General features: G+C 41.2%; 1 protein-coding gene across 1 annotated transcript in view; it reads right to left on the bottom strand.

The window, feature by feature from the left end:
* ghra (growth hormone receptor a) overlaps window positions 1-15,964 on the bottom strand; it is a 78,665-nt gene extending 62,701 nt beyond the window's left edge. Inside the window, 1 exon segment of the mRNA XM_014171137.3 lies at window positions 15,617-15,964. The gene's annotated coding sequence lies outside the window, so the exon portion shown is untranslated.
* Window positions 15,965-22,238: the final 6,274 nt, after the last annotated feature.

The following is a 22,238-nucleotide window of genomic DNA, read 5'->3' as shown; positions in this document are numbered from 1 at the left end:
ACCTTTATTGAACAAAAGAATGCATGCATGATGTCCTAGGGGTGCCATCTGATGAAGTTTGTAAAAGGTTAGTGCTGCATTTAGCTGTTTTTTGATTATATGTGATGCAAGTGGTTGGTCGGAAAATGGCTATGAAGCTGCTTTTTACGATGGACTCATCTAATATAATCTAATGATTTGCTTTTCCTGTAAAACCTTTTTGAAATCGGACGACGTGGGTCGATTCAGGAGAGGTGTATCTATAAAAAAAATATATATATATATATTTTTTTTTATTATGATTTTTTTTTAATGCTAATTGGCGATATGATTTTTCGCTGGATTTTGATCCCGGTGACGGGATGAGACGCTGAATCTGGGACAGAAATAGATGAAGTGTGTAGGTATCTTCTTCAGAGACCAGACCTCATTGTGTTAAAAATGTGTTTACTCAATGAAAAGAGTCCTGATGGTGAGTTATTTGTGGCCCACATGATATGGCCCCCATCCGTCGGGAGTCTGGCTGGCCAAACCTAATTCTGTTTGCACAGTTTGGTACTCGGATCCAGACGGAGGTCTGATGGTACATTAAAGGTGGGGCCTCCCCATCCCCCAAACAATGCGGGGGACACCACTGAGACATTTAAATGCCAAACACGCTGATAGGAGGTTGACTTGTACAATGCATGCGTCTCAATTCACAGTGGTTTCAGAGTCCCGCAATAAAAGCTACGACGCTAATGTTCTCTGGGTGTCACTGAGTATACCGATACCTACAGTCGGGAGAACAAGTATTTGATACACTGCCGATTTTGCAGGTTTTCCTACTTACAAAGCATGTAGAGGTCTGTAATTTTTATCATAGGTACACTTCAACTGTGAGAGACGGAATCTAAAACAAAAATCCAGAAAATCACATTGTATGATTTTTAAGTAATTAATTTGCATTTTATTGCATGACATAAGTATTAGCAGAACTTAATATTTGGTACAGAAACCTTTGTTTGCAATTACAGAGATCCTACGTTTCCTGTAGTTCTTGACCAGGTTTGCACACACTGCAGCAGGGATTTTGGCCCACTCCTCCATACAGACCTTCTCCAGATCCTTCAGGTTTCGGGGCTGTTGCTGGGCAATACGGACTTTCAGCTCCCTCCAAAGATTTTCTATTGGGTTCAGGTCTGGAGACTGGCTAGGCCACTCCAGGACCTTGAGATGCCTCTTACGGAGCCACTCCTTAGTTGCCCTGGCTGTGTGTTTCGGGTCGTTGTCATGCTGGAAGACCCAGCCACGACCCATCTTCAATGCTCTTACTGAGGGAAGGAGGTTGTTGGCCAAGATCTCGCGATACATGGCCCCATCCATCCTCCCCTCAATACGGTGCAGTCATCCTGTCCCCTTTGCAGAAAAGCATCCCCAAAGAATGATGTTTTCACCTCCATGCTTCACGGTTGGGATGGTGTTCTTGGGGTTGTACTCATCCTTCTTCTTCCTCCAAACACGGCGAGTGGAGTTTAGACCAAAAAGCTCTATTTTTGTCTCATCAGACCACATGACCTTCTCCCATTCCTCCTCTGGATCATCCAGATGGTCATTGGCAAACTTCAGACGGGCCTGGACATGCGCTGGCTTGAGCAGGGGGACCTTGCGTGCGCTGCAGGATTTTAATCCATGACGGCGTAGTGTGTAACTAATGGTTTTGTTTGAGACTGTGGTCCCAGCTCACTTCAGGTCATTGACCAGGTCCTGCCATGTAGTTCTGGGCTGATCCCTCACCTTCCTCATGATCATTGATGCCCCACGAGGTGAGATCTTGCATGGAGCCCCAGACCGAGGGTGATTGACCATCATCTTGAACTTCTTCCATTTTCTAATAATTTCACCAACAGTTGTTGCCTTCTCACCAAGCTGCTTGCCTATTGTCCTGTAGCCCATCCCAGCCTTGTGCAGGTCTACAATTTTATCCCTGATGTCCTTACACAGCTCTCTGGTCTTGGCCATTGTGGAGAGGTTGGAGTCTGTTTGATTGAGTGTGTGGACAGGTGTCTTTTATACAGGTAACGGGTTCAAACAGGTGCAGTTAATACAGGTAATGAGTGGAGAACAGGAGGGCTTCTTAAAGAAAAACTAACAGGTCTGTGAGAGCTGGAATTCTTACTGGTTGGTAGGTGATCAAATACTTATATCATGCAATAAAATGCAAATTAATTACTTACAAATCATACAATGTTATTTTCTGGATTTTTGTTTTAGATTCCGTCTCTCACAGTTGAAATGTACCTATGATAAAAATTACAGACCTCTACATGCTTTGTAAGTAGGAAAACCTGCAAAATCACCAGTGTATCAAATACTTGTTCTCCCCACTGTATGGATTGTGGATCAATAACATGGGGTTAGGATGTACAGTGAAATAGGTATGCCCCCAATGCAATTCTAAAGTCTAATACAATCAGTGTGATTAACAGATTTGTCAAATTAACTAATTATTATATTTTGTGGAATTTATATAAGAACATTATTTGTATTAATTTGCATCGCTTTCAATTACCGCTTTCAATTCTATTTCACCCCAGCTGCCAAACTTACCCTGATTCAGATGACCATCCTACCCACGCTAGACTACGAAGACATAATTTATAGATCGGCAGGTAAGGGTGCTCTCGAGCGGCTAGATGTTCTTTACCATTCGGCCATCAGATTTGCCACCCATGCTCCTTATAGGACACATCAATGCACTCTATACTCCTCTGTAAACTGGTCATCTCTGTATACCCGTCGCAAGACCAACTGATTGATGCTTATTTATAAAACTCTCTTAGACCTCACTCCCCCCTATCTAAGATATCTACTGCAGCCCTCATCCTCTACATACAACACCCATTCTGCCAGTCACATTCTGTTAAAGGTCCCCAAAGCACACACATCCCTGGGTCGCTCCTCTTTTCAGTTCGCTGCAGCTAAAGACTGGAACGAGCTGCAACAAACACTCAAAGCGATCCAGTTTCTCAATCTCTTCATTCAAAGACTCCATCATGGACACTCTTACTGACAGCTGTGGCTGCTTTGTGTGATGTATTGTTGTCTCTACCTTCTTGCCCTTTGTGCTTTGTGTGTGTCCAATGTTTGTACCCTGTTTTGTGCTGCTGCCATGTTGTGTTGCTACCATGCTGTGTTGTCATGTGTTGCTGCTTTGCTATGTTGTTGTCTTACATCTCTATGTAGTGTTGTCTCTCTTGTTGTGATGTGTGTTTTGTCCTATATTTATATTGTATTTATTCATTTTTTTAATCCCAGGCCCACGTTTGGTAGGCCTTCATTGTAAATAAGAATTTGTTCTTAACGGACTTGCCTAGTTAAATAAAGGTTAAATAAATAAAAAATAATTTTGAAGGCAAACCGCAAATTCCACTATTGTGGCTAATCCATTGTGGCTAGCTTCACATAGGTGGGTCCGACCACCATTAATCAAATAAGAACTGTCTTGTAAATTAGGGGTATTTTAGATGACACCTAGCTAGATAGTTAGCAAACTATAGCTACTGAAACAGATGATGTAGTTGTGCTAAATTTTTTGGGGAAGAACATTGTTTGCATCCATCAGCTAGCTAGTTTTTTTTTCAAACCAGCACTGTCCGGAGTTTGGGGAAGTGCGTCTACGCTCGTGCGGTAGGTGCGCGAGAGAAAACTTTACCAGCATCATAGCATACATATCGGTGAATCGTTATGACATATGAAATACGAGTGATAGTGTAATCAATGTGTAATAACTACGTAAAAAAATTGTGAACTTGTTAAATTATTATGCGACGTGCAGTAATATTCAGGTCCTTTTTGGTCAACAAGCGTATTTAACAATGTTATTTGACACGTCAAATAGTGTTATTTGACATGAATCTTTTTAGACACGCAAAGAACCAAACGGTGTTCCATACTCATGGTTTTTAAGGGAATATGCTTAAGACATTTGATAAGTGTTTCAGAGCCAGCTCTGGATCATGAATAGACTAGATACAGTCAATATCATTACGTTGAACATCATGTAAAATGGGCTCCATGTTACATATGCATAGTCACTTCACTCCCACCTACATGTACAGATTACCTCAACTAGCCTGTACCCCTGCACACTGACTCGGTACTTGTTATTCTTCTTGTGTTACTTTTTATTATTACTTTTTATTTTTGTCTACTTGGTAAAAAATGTCTTCTTCTTGAACGGCACTGTTGGTTAAGGGCTTGTAAGTAAGCATGTCACGGTAAAGTCTACACTTGTATTCGGCGCATGTGACAAATAAAGTTTGATTTGAAAAAGCTTGTTCATTGAAGTGTTTAAAATTCCTCTTTCTGATAAGACGGGGTTTGGATCTAGGTATTCGCACCTCCCTGATACATTCAATATGACAATGGTCACTTATATCTGAGGAAAACACCCCTCTTACAACATATTTTTCTGGGGTTTTCAAAATATGAGGTCGATCAAGGTTGATTTTGTAGGGTATTCGGCTTCCACGGCTCATGACATGCGAACACCGGCCAGTCGGACAACGACAAATGGAAGGCAGAGATGCATCCAACAAGCCCAAACACCTTCCAGCCACCAGCGTAGAAAAAAGGTAAACATTCCACTCTGCATTTTCCCCAGTTTCTAACGTAGACTGGTGACCTGCTTGATCAAGGAAGCCACTTCAATCATATAATCCTCTGGAAGCAAACAATTGCCACATTGGAACTCCAAGTGATCCAGCTTGTCCCAAAACAAAGTGTAGTAGATACAGCTCCTACAGCGCTGGAACCATTCCTTTACTTCTCCAGACAAAAAGGGCTCCACTTCAAAACTAGTTAGCTAGCTGATTGGCTAGCCGATAATGTCACGACACACAGATTCAACTCATCCTCCTGTTGAGCCTCAGTCTTCTTGGATTCGCGCACAATCTTCCTAAAATAAACAGTCTACTTGGTTGCTAATCATAACACTGATCTAATAATAGTACCGTATATAAGTCCTTTGAAATAAATGCCTCAAACAGGTGTAGTTTTGTCAAATGCAGTGTTGCCAACTCCTCAGTGAGGAAAGTAGCTATTGACTGTCCTAAAAGTCGCTAGAAGTACCTAAATGATGTCATCACCTAATTTGCATAATTGGCCATGTGCATGTAATTGTGATGGACGCTGTAGGAGAGAGGTATAAAGTTGTGGGAGAGACAAAAGGTGAGTAAAAAACACCCTAAATATGTTTAGAACTACAAATGAACTTTCTTCTGTCGATTCTTGTTTTTTTTTTATGTCACAATTCCAACCCTCCTCCTTTATCCAGGCTTGGGACCAGCAAAAGTGACCCAATAGAGACACTCTGGCGGAGTTACTTTGTTTTTTATTTTAGTTTTTAGTTCTTTAGTTTAGTTTTCTTAATTTGGTTTGGTTTTTAACCTTATGGTCGACTTAGGAGCCTACAACAAGTCACAGTAAAACATGAACATGTTTAACCATAACATTTTTTTGTATACAATCTACATTAACAATCTAAATGGACCAAAAAGAGACAATAGAAAAAACTGTCAATGGCAATGTGAGAAAATGATGGTAACTAGCCTGGCCCTAATTCAGGTTAATTGTTTTGTTTTTTTACGTAAGCCAGGGCTGGATCAGCCAGCGGCGGCTTCCCGCATGCCCGATTCATTTGCAGTCTGGACGTGGAGGGGTGAATATCTCCTGCTCTGACTGCAGCGTGAGGACTGGGCCGCCTGTGAGTGCTTTGGGACCGGGGTGGGGCCCACGGCAGCACCCGCTGCTCGTTGAGAAGAATAAGAACGATACGTAAGAACGATACGTGCTTTCACGTCAGAGTCTCCAAAAGTCTCCAATAACACCAGAAAAAGTCGCTAGATTTGTCGCTAGTCGCTTTTTAAAAAATGTGTTGCTGGAGGGGTCTGAATACTCGCTAAATATAACGACAAAGGCGCTAAGTTGGAAACACTGGTCAAATGTGCTCTCCTGTACTATTGGATTTCAAAATCAACTTTCATTATCTAGTAGGCAAAAGCATTATCCTAGTAATTTTAGCAACACATGATAGTTGTTACATCTATAGCTCTCCCCCCTCTGTCCATGAAACCGATTCCATGCGCTGTGCGCATTTTAGAACAGTGTTTTCCTGCAAATTGCATCTTGGAACATTTGCGTCCCATGCGCACATTACTGCACTTATATGAAGAAATAGTTTATCAACATTTTAAGCTAAACATTATGGGCCCGGTTTCCAGATAGCGATGGAACTTAGGCTTACGAGTGTTTTAACAATGCATCTTTCCTACAATGGCCGAAGATGTAACATTAATTTCCCAAAACACCACGCAGAGAGAACAGTCGCTATTTGCGTTGTTGGAACATGTGTAGATACTGATAGGATCGAAAGAAAGGTAATGCTGCTCTCGAGTCAGCTTTTCCAGTCAAATCCTTCCTTAACATTCAAATTATTTCACAATACTGACGACAGATCAGATTTAGTACCACCTACGGCTGCAAATATTGAGGTGGCTTATTTTAATGCTTACCACTATAAATGCATTAAATCATTGATTTGGCTCATCATTGCGCACATGTTAAGCTACACATCATTACATATATTGAGACAAATTACAGGCAGTAGTCTACAAGTAGCAAAATAGAATTCAATTGATTAAAAATTAAATATATTTCAATATAATTGAAATAGGCCTATATCCTACTGTTTATATTTTAATGCAGTCATCTCGGTTTTCATTTGAATAATTTTTTTATACTTTGCTTGTTTGTATCAATTGCAAAGACACTGGCAACTTTTTTTGTTGGCAACTTTGTTCAGTGAGCAGGTCACAGAGATACGGATAAACCATGTGATTCTACGTTTAGCGGAGAGATCTTCTGTGTATAAAGTGATGTGGGAGGGCAATCTGTTTGCAAAGCATTTACTTCTAAACGTTATTGCTACTATACAGTCTACAAGGGCACCCTCCATGTGACGGTTGTATGGATAAGTGGCTGGCGTTCGAACTTTGGTGCCAAAATAAAGGAATTGTTCCTTTTCAGAGATCTCTGGTGGCCATTTTTATATTATAACAGGGTATTTTTCGAGCAGGGCCGTTAATTCTCCACACCGAAGATGTATATGGCAGCTATTTTAGCGTGTCATATAGGAATTTATGGTTCCACTCCAGTGGCTCATCCCATGGCAGTGCAGTTTTTAAAAAGGTGTGCACCGTCTCAGACCGGTTTCTAAGCCTTTTGCGCCCACTTGGGATTTGGTTTTAGATGTGCTATGCGAGGGCCCCTTTGAACCGATGGAACCTGTGCATCTGAAGATCCCCTCCTGTATGAAGTTTGCACTTGGCGACTCAAAAGTGAGGTTGCATCCTAATGCGGCCTTCAACCCTAAGGTCATGACTATGTCCGACAGGTCTCTAGCTTTTTCACTTTTCGCCTCCTCCATTTGCTTCTGAGGAGCAGCGGCGGTTACATGTCCGGTGTGCAGTAGGAGCGTTACACATGTACATTGAGCGGACTAGGGGTGTCCGTTTGTGTGACCAATTTGTCTGTTGACCTGGTGCAATTTCATGGTTCCTTTGACTCCAGTGAGATTGTTTGGCACAGCTTCCTCGTTCCTCAATCCAAAAGAACTTGATACTCGATCCACTCTTCTCAAGTATTTCGAAGAGCTCCTTGGGAGTCTGCACATCTCTCCCCCCCCCCCCCCCATTAAATGTGTTTGTGCAGATAATGTTTCACAGCCCCACCCACACCATCTGGTGCCCCCTTCCTATGAGCCTTTTCAGAAAAGTTCCAGGTGATTTGTTTGAATCCGTAAATATATGGCAGAGTGCTGAGTAGGTATAGGTTCTTCTTGTTTCTGTATTGGGTGACGGGACCGTCGCTCATCATGTGGAGTGTCATGATTTGTGGATTCTTGTTCTTGACATTCGTTGATCGTGAGTTCGTTCTTTTGTTATTTTGGTGTTCACTTCGTTATTTAAATAAACGTCAAGATGAGCATCCACATACCTGCTGCATTTTGGTCCTCCTTTCCCAACGACAACCGTGACAACTGGCTTCCCTCTGATGTTTATACAACACTTGCATAGATCGTAGCCTGCTGTCTACTCCCCCCAAAGTGGAACAACTGAATTTCTGTGGCCAATTAGCAACTGAGTCAGCAATAATCTATGTCCTCACGATACAGGCATTTGCTTGATAGAGGCATCTGCAAATTGACCCTCAATTAAGAAACAGAAAAAACTAGGTTATTTATGCAAAGGTATTTTCAGTACAAAACTGACATAAAACACCCTTATCCTACAAAAACGTGTGTTTTTACTTACAAGGAGATAATGATGTATTTGTGTGTAAAAATAATAAATATTATTTGTAACTTAAATTTGTACATAATGTTTCTGCCACCGTCTCTTATCACCAAAAAGAGCTTCTAGATAACAGGACAGCGATTACTCACCTCGTACTGGAAGAATATTTTTTCTTTAACGAGTCAGATTTACTTCAGACACCTAACAAGGCCCTCATCCCCATCATTCGCAGGAGAAAGAGACGGAGATATTGGGGACGTAGGATGGGGTGCCTTGTAAGGATCCGACGGCGAGTGGGTAATCTGCCTTTACCATCGGTCCTATTAGCCAATGTACAATCATTGCATAATAAAATAGACTAACTACGATCACGTATATCCTACCAGCGGGACATTAACTGTAATATCTTATGTTGCACAGAGTCGTGGCTGAACGATGATATGAATAACATACAGCCGGCGGGTTTTACGCTGTATCGGCAGGATAGAACAGCCACCTCTGGTAAGACAAGGGGTGCGGGTCTATGTATATTTGTAAACAACAGCTGGTGCACGAAATCTAATAGTGAGTGACGCCCCAACAAATCCACAGATGATGCAACCTCTATTGCACTCCACACTGCCCTTTCCCACCTGGAAAAAAGGAACACCTATGTGAGAATGCTATTAATTGACTACAGCTCAGCGTTAAACAACATAATGACCTCAAAGCTCATCACTAAGCTTAGGACCCTGGGACTAAACACCTCCCTCTGCAACTGGATCCTGGACTTCCTGTCGGACCCCAGGTAGTAAGGGTGGGTAACAACACATCCGCCACGCTAATCCTCAACACAGGGGCCCCTTAGGGGTGCAAGCTCAGTCCCCTCCTGTACTCCCTGTTCACTCATGACTGCATGGCCAGGCACGACTCCAACACCATCATTAAGTTTGCCGATGACAACAGTGGAAGGCCTGATCACCGACCACGATGAGACAGCCTATAGGGAGGAGGTCAGAGACCTGGCCGTGTGGTTTCAGGATAACAACCTCTACCTCAACGTGATCAAGACAAAGAAGATGATTGTGGACTACAGGAAAAGGAGGACCAAGCACACTCCCATTCTCATCGACGGGGCTGTTGTGGAGCATGTTGAGAGCTTCAAGTTCCTTGGTGTACACGTCACCAACAAACTATCATGGTCCAAACACACCAAGACAGTCATGAAGAGGGCACGACAAAGCCTATTCCCCCTCAGGAGACTGAAAAGATTTGGCATGGTCCTCAGATCCTCATAAAGTTCTACAGCTGCACCCTGGAGAGCATCCTGACTGGTTGCATCACTGCCTGGTATGGCAACTGCTCGGCCTCTGACCGCAAGGCACTACAGAGGGTAGTGCGTACGGCCCAGTACATCACTGGGGCCAAGCTTCCTGCTATCCAGGACCTATATACCAGGCGGTGTCAGAGGAAAGCCCTAAAAATTGTCAAAGACTCCAGCCGCCCTAGTCATAGACGGTTCTCTCTGCTACCGTATGGCAAGCGGTACCGGAGCACCAAGTCTAAGTCCAAAAGGCTTCTTAACAGCTTCTACCCCCAAGCCATAAGACTCCTGAACGGCTAATCAAATGGCTACCCAGACTATTTGCATTGACCCCCCCCCCCCCATTTTACGCTGCTGCTACTCCGTTTATTATCTATGCATAGTCACTAAGTCTACATATTACCTCAATTACCTCAATTTACCAGTGGCCCCACACATTGACTCTGTACAGGTACCCCCTGTATGTAGCCTCGCTACTATTATTTTACTGCTGCTCTTTAATTATTTGTTACTTTTATTTATCTATTTTTTACTTAACACTTATTTTTCTTAAAACTGCACCGTTGGTTAAGGGCTTGTAAGTAAGCATTTCACTAAGTTCTACACCTGTTGTATTCAGCGTATGTGACAATTCAAATTTGATTCGAACATATTGACATCGTTCAGTACAACAGTTTAGACATATGGTGTAATCGGAATTTCTGGTGACTCCGAATGATCGTTTTGGTTACACCATATGACTTTCCTCACCTAAACATGTTTTAGAGGCAACTGCTTATGCACCCACGTGAACACTTGACTTTGGCATCAAGTATGTATCTTGAGTATCCAAATTAAATATAAGCTTTTCAGATAATTCATCCTTTTTATTGGTTTGTAGTAGTCGCACCGAATTATCAGATTTTGGAGGTAAAACCTGACAGGGAGTGGAAATGTAAACTTATCAAACATTTACGAGAGACTTGCTTACCTTTATTCTTAACCAAAGGGTATCTCACAGGCATCTTAATGATGTCACATCCTGTCACGTGAGTACCATTATGTGATTTGATCCAAAATTGTGACTGTCGGTCGCACCGAACGATAGTCATGATGGCTATTTTTCCGGACAAAAGTATTTAAAACCGTTCTGCCTAACCTGTCTTACCCATACAGACGTACATTGCAATAGACCCTTTAAAAAATCATGCCAGAATAATCATTTGACAGTTTTGTTATGATTTGAGATGTTTTATTAACATTTATATAGATTGCATTTGTCTTCGGACAGTTGTATGACTTTAGAGCACTGAAAGTGACAGTTTTGTTCACATTTAACCGTTAACTATTTTAGGACTAAATAAAAGAGAAGGGGCATAGTTACATAACATCAAATGTGTATAAATTGGTTGTTGATTTTGGAAAATATTTATTTCGGACCATCCTTAGTTTTTCTTTTACGTTCATACTCGCATCTAAAACACATCGCTATGACTTCACTGCTCTTAGCATTGTATTACTGAAAGAACATTAGATGTCACTTTTTTCATTAATATTGTAGGCTGGCTAGGCCTAACTCATTTGTATTGGAGCAAGACAGGGCCGGTTCTAGCAGTGTGTAATACAATACAATCTGAGTACTATACATTTAATGTAACACCCTCCACCCACATAAAATTAGGGCTGTGACAGTGATGGAATTAAAACAAAAATAATAAAATATTTAACCTTTTATTACTTACCTAGGCTAACGGTAATTGGCCAGCCAAATGACCGCAGTCTCTGTAATAACCGTTCGAATAGCAAAAAAATATAAATACATATAATTTTTTTGCCACACATTTTCTCCTCTCCACTCCTGACTGCATGTGCTGCCATAGATATAGAATGAATAGAACAGGCATCCCTATTCAAGTCAATGATGGCATAATGGTTGGACTGGCGGCCATTGTTGTGTACCCATAGGCGCAAAGCAGGAAGTAAAAGCAGGAAGTGTACCCATCAATATGTGCTGTGATTTGTTGATTCAACTCGCATTACAAAAAATACTTTCCAATACATGAGCCACATCAGTTAACATCATTTGATTGAACATTCTACATTACCATGGAAATGATTGCAACGCAGCCATTAAGAGTGTACTCATGAGTTTACCAGTCGAATTGCCAGGGTTAGAGATTCCAAGCCCATTTCATTCTATGTCTATGTGTGCTGCTGCTGCACCTTGCTTACACCTTTCTGTGTGTGCTAGTTTGCTACAACTTGCTTGTTTCAGCAAGAAGCAACAAAGTTTCATCACGTTGTTAAGAGTCAATGTCACTGCAGAAAAGGACTATACCGCACAAATGGCCGGCTTCAGTCAGGTGTTTGTCCCACCCCCAAAAAACGGTTACCATGGTTATTTTATTTTCATGATGGTTTTCATCCATAACCATCAATTACACTAATTGTGCCAGCCATACATAAAATTTTATTTTCCGCTTTTTTCTCACCTTTCTTTAAACATCTGTAAAAGGCGCTGTTTGGGTAGAGATCTAACCAATCCACATTTCAAGTATTTATAAATGTAGTAACATAAATGAAAAGCCCTTGTCAACCCACTCTGTACCCAGAGGACCACTCAGACTGACAGACAGGGGGACTAGTGTTAATGTAACATAAAACAGAGAACCCTCCTCTCTTCTCAATCTTTACTGCTGTTCCCACACACACTGGGATTGACAGGCCCATCATTGCAGCCTGAGATTGGAGTGTGTGTGTGTGTGTGTGTGTGTGTGTGTGTGTGTGTGTGTGTGTGTGTGTGTGTGTGTGTGTGTGTGTTCATTTAAGGGTTTTTAGAGAGCTGGACTTTTAGAAGGTAGATTTAATGGTCTATGTGAGTGGACGAACACTACAAATAGAGCTGATGGAACTGGTCTCTTTTAAAAGGCGTCTGTCCTCATTTATTTAAAAAAAAAAATCTGTTTTTAGCCACATGCAGTACATTACGTATGGCAGATAGCCTGCACACCCGTCCATTACAGAGAGAGACAGCGGAGGTAGTCTTTGAAGTCCAATGCTATTCACTATACTAATTTCTAAAAGGTCCCTATCGCTGTCCTCTGCACTGAGCACTCAGACGTAGTTACAAAAGGGTGAAACAAAGTTTGATGTCTGGAAAGCCTATGCTATATTCTATTCAGTTCATTTCTGCTCAACCCGTACCTGATTCTGAATAGTGAATGACCATGCACTAGACCGGGGGTAGTCAAGAACTATCTGACAAAGTCCGGTCCCAGAAACTCCCTAGGTGGCAAAGGCCCGAATAGATAGTCATTTATCGGCGTTGTAACCAACCCCCATCTCGCAACCCATGCGATCCCAAACTGTTCAAACAGGTCACACCTTTCTTGATGGCGGAGAGAAATATTTTCAGTTTTAAAGCTCCTTTCCTGCAATTCTACACATTTTGCCATGCATTATGCGTGTTCATATGAGACCAGGGGTCGAAGCCCAACTGAGTCCCCCCCCCCAAAAAAAACAGTGGCCCGTATTGACCCCGTTCTGGGTCCGGATCCAGCATGTGGTCCGCCTGTTGAGTATGGGGGCACTAGACCTCCACTCCATAGATTAACAACACAGAGATAATGGAAGCCCTCTCTTATCAGCTCTCCAAACAACTATTTTTAAAACAGATGTGTTCTTTTTTCTGATAAAGATAGGCTAAATAAAAATAAACATGGTTAACAACTTACAGTATTACTCAGCCAGTTGTCTCACTTTTCTTGGTCATGCAACAATGTACACACGTTCGCACACATGCAGGCAAACGCAAACCACACACACAATTCCTTCACTTTATCATGACCACCTGGCAATGATGTGAGATATTGGTTTCCAATGCAAGAGTCTCCCCCAATGAATATTACCCCCATGGCTGAGGCAGGGGCGTGTATGTGTATTGGCATCTGCGTGTAGGCTAGGAATAGGGCTGGGCGATATATATCATAATTTGAAGATTTATGGATCCACATACTGGTATGGATTTTTACAATAAGATCTATAACAATATTTTGATATAGTGCTGAATAAATGAAAAGTGGTACAAATTGGACTACTTCACAGTCAGTTTTGTCCTAGTTTGGTTGAGCAATCAGAATGGAGAAAGACCATTAAAACCATTTTGAATTTTTGCTGTTCATCCACTAGTAATCCTAAAAAATGTATGACTTTTATCATTCTGAAACATGAAATACCATGAAATACCGCTATACCGTCCAAAATGTGAAAAAATATTGTGATATGATATTTTGGCCATATCGCGCAGCCTTTGCTAGGCCTAACATGCTGACCAGACCGCCCACGTTGCATATGCGAGCGGTGCAAAAATAAATGTAAACATACAGCTCGAGCACGCGCGTCAACGGGAGCCTGCGTAGCCAGGCCCTAAAATAGAACTTAGTTCTATTTGACTCTTGACATGCTGCAAGTCCCGCCTCTCCCATCTACTCATTGGTTTTTACGAGTATATACACACACGGGGGATTGAAAGATGAACGAGTGCCACACTCCAGTTGGTGGCGGTAATGCATCTTAAAGTTGGTTGCCAACCTCCATATAAAATCAGAAGAAGAAGAATTAAGGAGGAGAGATTAATCAAAGACAACTAACTAAAAACTAACTATGACTCATAAATGGGTAAAAATTCAAAAAAGATCCAGCAAAGAAAATTACCATATGTATTTCAGGTAAATTAGCAACCCAATGTTTATCTCCCAGGACAAATTAGCTAGTAACAGCAAGATTGCTAAATGTCCATGAATGTTTCCAATGTGTTTCAAACTCTCCCCAAATTAATATAGTTGGTTCACGTTTGGTTTTGGTATTTTAACCTGCGTGTCATGAACGCGTCTGGTGGGGATAGACAAAATCAACATGGGCACAATGGGGCACGATGCCGCACACATTGTCACAGAGTCAGTTTGGTCATCATGTACATCTGCCCAACAAGACAGGAATCAAAATTATTTGGACATAATGTTACACCACCATTCCATTCCCAACTATTGAGGAATAGATTAAATAGACCATGGATCACATTCCTACAGTAGATGCACCCACAACATTGCACCTCAAGATTGACCAATTAAGAACATAGAACATTGTATACTTTCATTCCTGTCTTGTAGCCTGTTGAATGTCAACCCCTAATAAAAATATTTGTTAAATGCATATAGTATCCTATTGCATGCATTGTCTTTTTTTTCTGGACATTCATCATATTTCCCATGCAAAAACCTAGCCTTTGATTGACCAAAAAATTATTATGATTTTACAACAACAAAAAATATGACATGGTTTGTTTATGCCCTGCTTGCAATAGGTCACTCCATGCATTTGGAATTGTAATGCAATAGGTCAGTTCCATACTTCACATTTGGATTTTATGTCGTTGCCATTTTAGATTAGGCTATCATCCACAAACTGTCAACAGGGGTTGGACTCGGAGCCCTGTGAAATCATTAGGGAATGGAGAATCTTTAACTATTGAAGCAAGAATGGTACAGCATAATGATGGATTAAAGCGTGTTTAAATAGTGAATTCCAGAGGTGTGACATTCATGTTAAAACTACTGAAGTTCTTATGGAAACTGAAACACTAACCACCCCCATCTGCATCTTTCATGCAAATATATACCAAACGCTAACATCGCAGAAACGTGCACCACACACACGCGCCTCATAATCGCTTAGGGCAGATCACTCAAAATAATGAAAATAACTCGTTTCCTTTATATTTTCCGCAAAAAAAGAAAGAAACAGCTTTAATCAATAATATGGAACAATAAAATTGAATTGCACACCAATACATGTAGCAACACGATGGTTGATGTTGAACAGCGACTCATCAAAACTTTTTGCTAGTCCCAGTCTGCGAGATTCATCCCCCGAAAAGCATTGAGAAAACATCTCAAATGAAATTTATTTTTATAATAGGCAGACAATTGCATGCATAATTGTATTATATACACGCACTCACCTAATACTATGTTGTCAGCTGGAAAAATGCGTGAGTGGTGTCGACTTCTTACGATTTGTTCATCTGACAGAACCAGGACAGACACAACTGGTCCGCCTTTTAACTCCACGATGTAGCCTACCCCCTTAACGGACGATGTAGCCTTAATAAATAAAAAAATCTAATGTTAACATTACCATACTTTAAGCTATGAGTGATCACTACTAACAGCTATTCTTTTTTGATTGATTCCTCTATATGACCAAATTGACACTATCGCTATATTAGTTCGTCTTGGATGAAGACTAGTACGACATAGATTCATAGAGGTACAGTGAGTGCTCCTTTCACAGCTCCGGGCTCTCTCCACAGTGAAGCGTGAGAATAAGCGCCCCCGTCCGGAAAATGTTCACGAAATTTCTCCGCGAAATCAAGAGGTTGAGATGCATTTGAAATCGTCAGAATTTCTAGAGATAACAAGCAGTGTGTTTTGGAAATGTGTTCATGTTATGTTCATACCTATGAATTGAATTCAACCTATAATTTCCAATCTCATCACGGACAATTATAGCTATTTAGCAACTTTTCAACTACTTACTACAGTTACTTAGCATGTTAGCTAACCCTTCCCCTAAACCTTTTAGCTAACCCTTCCCCTGACCCTAACCCTTTAACCTAACTCCTAAACTTAACCCAAACCCCTAGCCTAGCTAATGTTAGCCACCTAGCTAGAATTACTAAACATAAAGATCTTTTTTGCAAATTCGTATCATATTGTACGTTTTGCAAATTTGTAAATATACTACGAATTGTAATTTTTAACATATCATACGAAATGGGTGATGGACATCTACAAATTAATACATACCATACGATACGGAACTTATCATACTAAATGGAGTGTCTCGGATTTATGTACAGAATAATACGAAATGCTCAGAGCATAGCTTGAGTATAGCTGCAGGCCTTACACAAGTTCAGATGTCATTCACAAAATGCCTTATGAACTAACACTCAGACTTGATTCTGTCTGAAATTATACCTCAAGTCTGTAGCTTGACAGCACAAGTACCTATTTCTATCATCCTTCAATAACTGTTTGAATAAATCAGGATGTTCACTGGCCTCAAATACAATGTTTTTGGATCACTAGAAAGAAAAGAGATGGATATATTCCCGTGGGTGAAATCATGGGACATCACAACATTACAAACTACTGGAGTCTATGGAGTCAGACTACTAGAAGAGATGAACAGCGCCTTTTATATTCAAACTACAGAAGGACTTGAAAGAGAAATATACCAAATACATTTACATATTCAATTTATTTAACAAAATAAACTATGACAAATTACATAATTACAGCAACACAATGAACACATCACAGGAACTGAATGGCTAATGAGAGTGGATTATGGTTGTACACTCTTAGGAAAAAAGGTGATAAGTAGAACATATAGTCTACTTCTGCTTGTCCACATAGGGGAACCACATTTGGTGGTAGGTAGAAACCTTTGCAGATGGTTCTACCGACAATAGACAACAATAAGATCAGTCAATCACTGTGTTTTTGTGTGTTTTGCGTGTGTGTCAAATCAAATTTTATTGGTCACATACACGTGTTTAGCAGATGTTATTGCAAGTGTAGCGAAATTCTTGTGTTTCTAGCTCCGACAGTGCAGTAATATCTAACAAGTAATATCTAACAATTTCACAGCATGTACCCAATACACACAAATCTAAGTAAAGGACTGTAATTAAGAATATATAAATATATGGATGAGCAATGTCAGAGTAGTATAGACTAAGATACAGTAGAATAGTATAGAATACAGTATATAGATATGAGATGAGTAATGCAAAATATGTAAACATTATTAAAGTGACTAATGTTCCATTTATTAAAGTGGCCAGTGATTTCAAGTTTATGTATATAGGCAGCAGCCTCTATGTGCTAGTGATGGCTATTTAACAATCTGATGGCATTGCGATAGAAGCTGTTTTTCAGTTTCTCTGTCCCAGATTTGATAGACCTGTACTGACCTCGCCTTCTGGCTGATAGAGGGGTGAACAGGCAGTGGCTCGGGTGGTTGTTGTCCTTGACAATCTTTTTGGCATTCCTGTGACATTGGGTGCTGTAGGTGTCCTGGAGGGCAGGTAGTTTGCCCCCGGTGATGCGTTGGGCAGACCACACCACCCTCTGGAGAGCCCTGTGGTTGCGGGCCGTGCAGTTGCCGTACCAAGCAGTGATACAGCCCGATAGGATGCTCTCAATTGTGCATCTGTAAAAGTTTGTGAGGGTTTTAGGTGCAAAGACACATTTCTTCAGCCTGGCACTGTTGCACCTTCTTCACCACACTATCTGTGTGGGTGGAACATTTAAGTTTGTCAGTAATATGTACCCTGAGGAACTTGAAGCTTTCCATCTTCTCCACTGCGATCCCGTCGATGTGGATAGGGGGGTGCTCCCTCTGCTGTTTCCTGAAGTCCACGATCATCACCTTTGTTTTGTTGACATTGAGTGAGAGGTTATTTTCCTGGCACCACACTCCCAGAGCCTTCACCTCCATTTAGGCTGTCTCGTCATTGCTGGTAATCAAGCTTACTACTGTTGTGTCATCTGCAAACTTGATGATTGAGTTGGAGGTGTGCTTGGCCACGCAGTCATGGGTGAACAGGAAGTACAAGAGGGGGCTGAGAACGCACCCTTGTTGAGGATCAGTGAAGTGGAGGTGTTGTTTCCTACCTTCACCACCTGGGGGTGGCCCATCAGGAAGTCCAGGACACAGTTGCAAAGGGTGGGGTTCAGACCCAGGGCCTCGAGGTTAAGACCGAGTCTGGTTCTCTCACATGGATCGGCAGACCATTCCATAAAAGATGAGCTCTGTAGGAGAAAGCCCTGCCTCCAGCTGTTTCCTTCGAAATTATAGGGACAATAGGAGGCCTGTGTCTTGTGCCCGCAGCGTACATGTAGGTATGTACAGCAGGACCAAATCAGAGAGATAAGGAGGAGCAAGTCCATACAATGCTTTGTAGGTTAACAGTAAAACCTTGGAATCAGTCATAGCCTTAACAGGAAGACAATGTAGAGAGGCTAGCACTGGAGTAATATGATCAGATTTGTTGGTTCTAGTCAAAACCTCTAACACTAAATGGGAGACTGAGGGCTGAGTGGAGGGTAACATACAGTAGCTGTTGTTTGAAGAGATGGTTTGTGAGTCTGATTTTAAATATGCAAATGGGTGATGGATGCTCCAGGGGTTTCAGGGAAGTGGAACTGAGTGGAAGGCTCTGAAGACAATGTTCCCAGTGCCCAGGAGTCTGGTGTTGGAAGTGATAAGGAGGTCAGAAGAGTGAGTGACAGGGGATTTAGGTGTGCAGCATGTCAGAAGTAAGAAAGAGCCAGGACATGAAGGGATTTGAGGTGAGCAGTAGAGTCGGTGGAGAGATGGATGTGATGTTTTCCCAGGTTTTGGTGTGGATGTAGGGAAAGTTTGGTTTCCTGTGGTGTGAAATAAAATATCCAAGGATAAAGCGAACAACGATGGCCTTTTAAAGGTTTAATAACATTCAGACAATGTGCACAATCGTAAGAAGTTGCATACAGCCTGCCTGCAAAGATCTCCAATAGTCCATAGCATGACTTTGTACCATAACATCAAATAAGGACCCAGAGGAGTGAGAACACTATATTTTGCCTTCCCCCTGCCAGCCTATCAGAATGCCTGCAAACAGATTGAGCCTTTCAGGGTGAGCACTGAAGCAGCAGAATTCTGAACATATAGAAGAGGGCTGACAGAGAGGCGATAGAGATGAGTGTTGCAGTAGTCCAGGTAAGAGGTGACAATCTGACAAACTCTTCAACGCAATACTTTTCAGAATGCCCACAGCCTGGCGGTCCAACTTTGCAGAGCAGAAAGTCTTATTGTTGTGTGAAACTGAAGGAGTCAGAGAGTTGGGGCTCTAATGTTGTGCTTTACCCTGTGAACAATACAAAGTTGGTTTAAGGTCACTAGGTCACATGGTCAAGGAGCTATTGAAAGTCAGAAGTTGAACTAATACATTAAGGTAAAAGAGAAAAAAAAGAATGTAGCCTGGAATGTAACCTCATGCTTTGATGTCATCCTTCAGAAGAATAGGCTGACAGTAAAAAATCATGGATCATCTGGAAATTGCAGATGATGAGACAGTCTTATGATGAATATCTGTGTGAGCAAATTTCTGAGTAAGCATTGCCAAATGCAGTGAAACTGATTTTGTTTCTGGTGTGGTTGAAAGAGAAAATGTTGTCTGATTTGTGCGATTGCAGTATTTAATAAAAGTTGACAAAACAGTTGTTCGGGATCACTTGGAGGTCCTACTTGATGGCTGTTTGTGGGTCCCTGAATTTCAGCTGTCAATGAATGTGACCTCTGACCCCAACAGCCATCAAGTAGGGACCGGGCTGCACTGCCTCAATTCTGCAAGCCCTGCCTCTGCTCATGAGTGGGAAAAACTCAGCACTTCTTTGCACACATATCACATTGAAGAGGTGATGTTTTGTAACAGTGCACATTGGCATAGGCCTACCGGCAAGACACATATTTTTTAAACATTCTGAGAACGGAAATAAACATTTTGCCTGTTCTGAGAACTTATATTTTTGGGTTGAAGGGAGGTTCTGAGAACATTTTACCCCAGAACATCTTCCTGGGAGGTTTTATTTTTGTTCTGAGAACAGAAATTCTAGGTTATTTTGAGGTTTTTTGAATGTTCACTGAATGTTTCAATCAGACTTTTAATAATACCGCTAGCTTAGGTTAAATGTTTCATACTCCAAGCACAGATAGTGACACATGGAAATTAATTTGCTGGAAAATGAATCATGCAAACACATTTCTTTATTAATGTGGCAAGGCATCAATCAGTGAGATTTGAACCTATGATCTTCTTGTCACGCCCTGACCATAGAGAGCCTTTTATTCTCTATGTTGGTTAGGTCGGGGTGTGACTAGGGTGGGTAATTTAGGTTGTTTTATTTCTATGTTGGCCTGGTATGGTTCCCAATCAGAGGCAGCCGTTTATCGTTGTCTCTGATTGGGGATCATATTTAGGCAGCCATTTCCCTACTGTGTTTTGTGGGATCTTGATTTGTTTATGTGTAGTTGCCTGTGAGCGCTTCACGTTTCGTTTATTGTTTTGTATTTGCTGAAGTTTCACTTTATAATAAAGATGTGAGTGCTACGTATGCTGCGCCTTGGTCCAGTTCTTACGACGATCGTGACACTTCTGTTTTCTATCCATGGAATTAGTCCATTGCACCACCAGGATAGAGTTAGCATGCCATGTTTTTTAACTCATACAAAGCTGTTCATTTTAGTCTATTCAAATGGACCCCACTTCAAAGGAAACAAGCACTCATTAAGATCAGATGTGGCCAATTAGTGGGTGCGGCCAACACTCCTGAACACACTTAACATTTATTATAACATTCTTAGAATGTTTTTTTTAACATTACTCATGTTTTCTTGTGTTTTCTTATGGAACGTTTTCATAATGTTCTGTGAACATGACTTTAAATAGAACCACGAACAAACCTGCAGAAAACGTTATTCTGAAGTACTGAAATTCCCAAAGAAAAATGTTGCTTAACGTTCACTGAACATTCTGAGAACATGATTTTAAATAGAACCATAAGGAATCCTGTAGGAAACATTATGCTGAAGTATTGAAATTCCCCCAGAAGAACTTTGTTTCTTACCGTTCTCGGAACAATTTGAGAACATTACTTTAAATAGAACAATGAGGAAAGCTGGTCGAAACGTTATGCTGAAGTATTTCAATTCCCACAGGAGAACGTTGTTTCTTAACGTTTTCTGAACTATTTTAGAACATTCCCAATGTCAAACCAGTTGGATAACATTCCTTAAACATTACCAACATTTTTATTAAATGTAACAATGTTGAACTTTTAGGAAATGTTCTGTTAAAGTAATGAAATACCAAGAAAATAAAGTTATTTTGTCAAGTTCCTTAAATGTGCTGAGAATGTTAAAAAGCCAAGCAACTTTCCTGCACCTTTCCCTCCCAGAACGTGTGGGAAGGCTTTATGCAAAATAACCATAGGACAACCACATTCTAAGAAACATATGGTTCTCAGAACATTATGTGCTAGCTGGGATAGTTACACTGTGAAAACTACAAATTATACTGCAGCCCTTATTGGAACACTATCTTTCTTTCTCTCTCTTCCAACTACCCACATAAAATGCAATTCTCATATATCAATGCATGCATAGACATTTTCCCTATTAATTTGACAATCTAGGCATTTGCTTGCTGGTGTGGAATCTGCCATGCTGCATTTTGCATGCATGCCTCGGCCTGCATAACTATGGCTGGTAGAAAATGCCTGTAATATCCAAAGTGCTCAGTAGCCGAGGGCAGCATCTCGGTTTTTCTGGCCATGTGCCATTTCTATGTTTGCCTCCAGATTGCTCTGCTGATATAAATTGTGCTGCAGAAGGATAGATTTATAGGGCTCAGAAGTTACGGCTTCCCCTGTTTTTCTCTCTTCTGTGCTGTGCATAAAACGCTGTGCAGATGAGCGGAATGGATCCGATGTAACAAAATATGGAGGGATGAGTGTAAAAGGGGAAGGACT

Source organism: Salmo salar, chromosome 24 (genome assembly GCF_965601325.2).
Source record: "Salmo salar chromosome 24, fSalSal1, whole genome shotgun sequence".
Taxonomy (NCBI): domain Eukaryota; kingdom Metazoa; phylum Chordata; class Actinopteri; order Salmoniformes; family Salmonidae; genus Salmo; species Salmo salar.
Note: the sequence above shows the minus strand (reverse complement) of the source record. Positions and strands in the feature narration are given on the sequence as shown.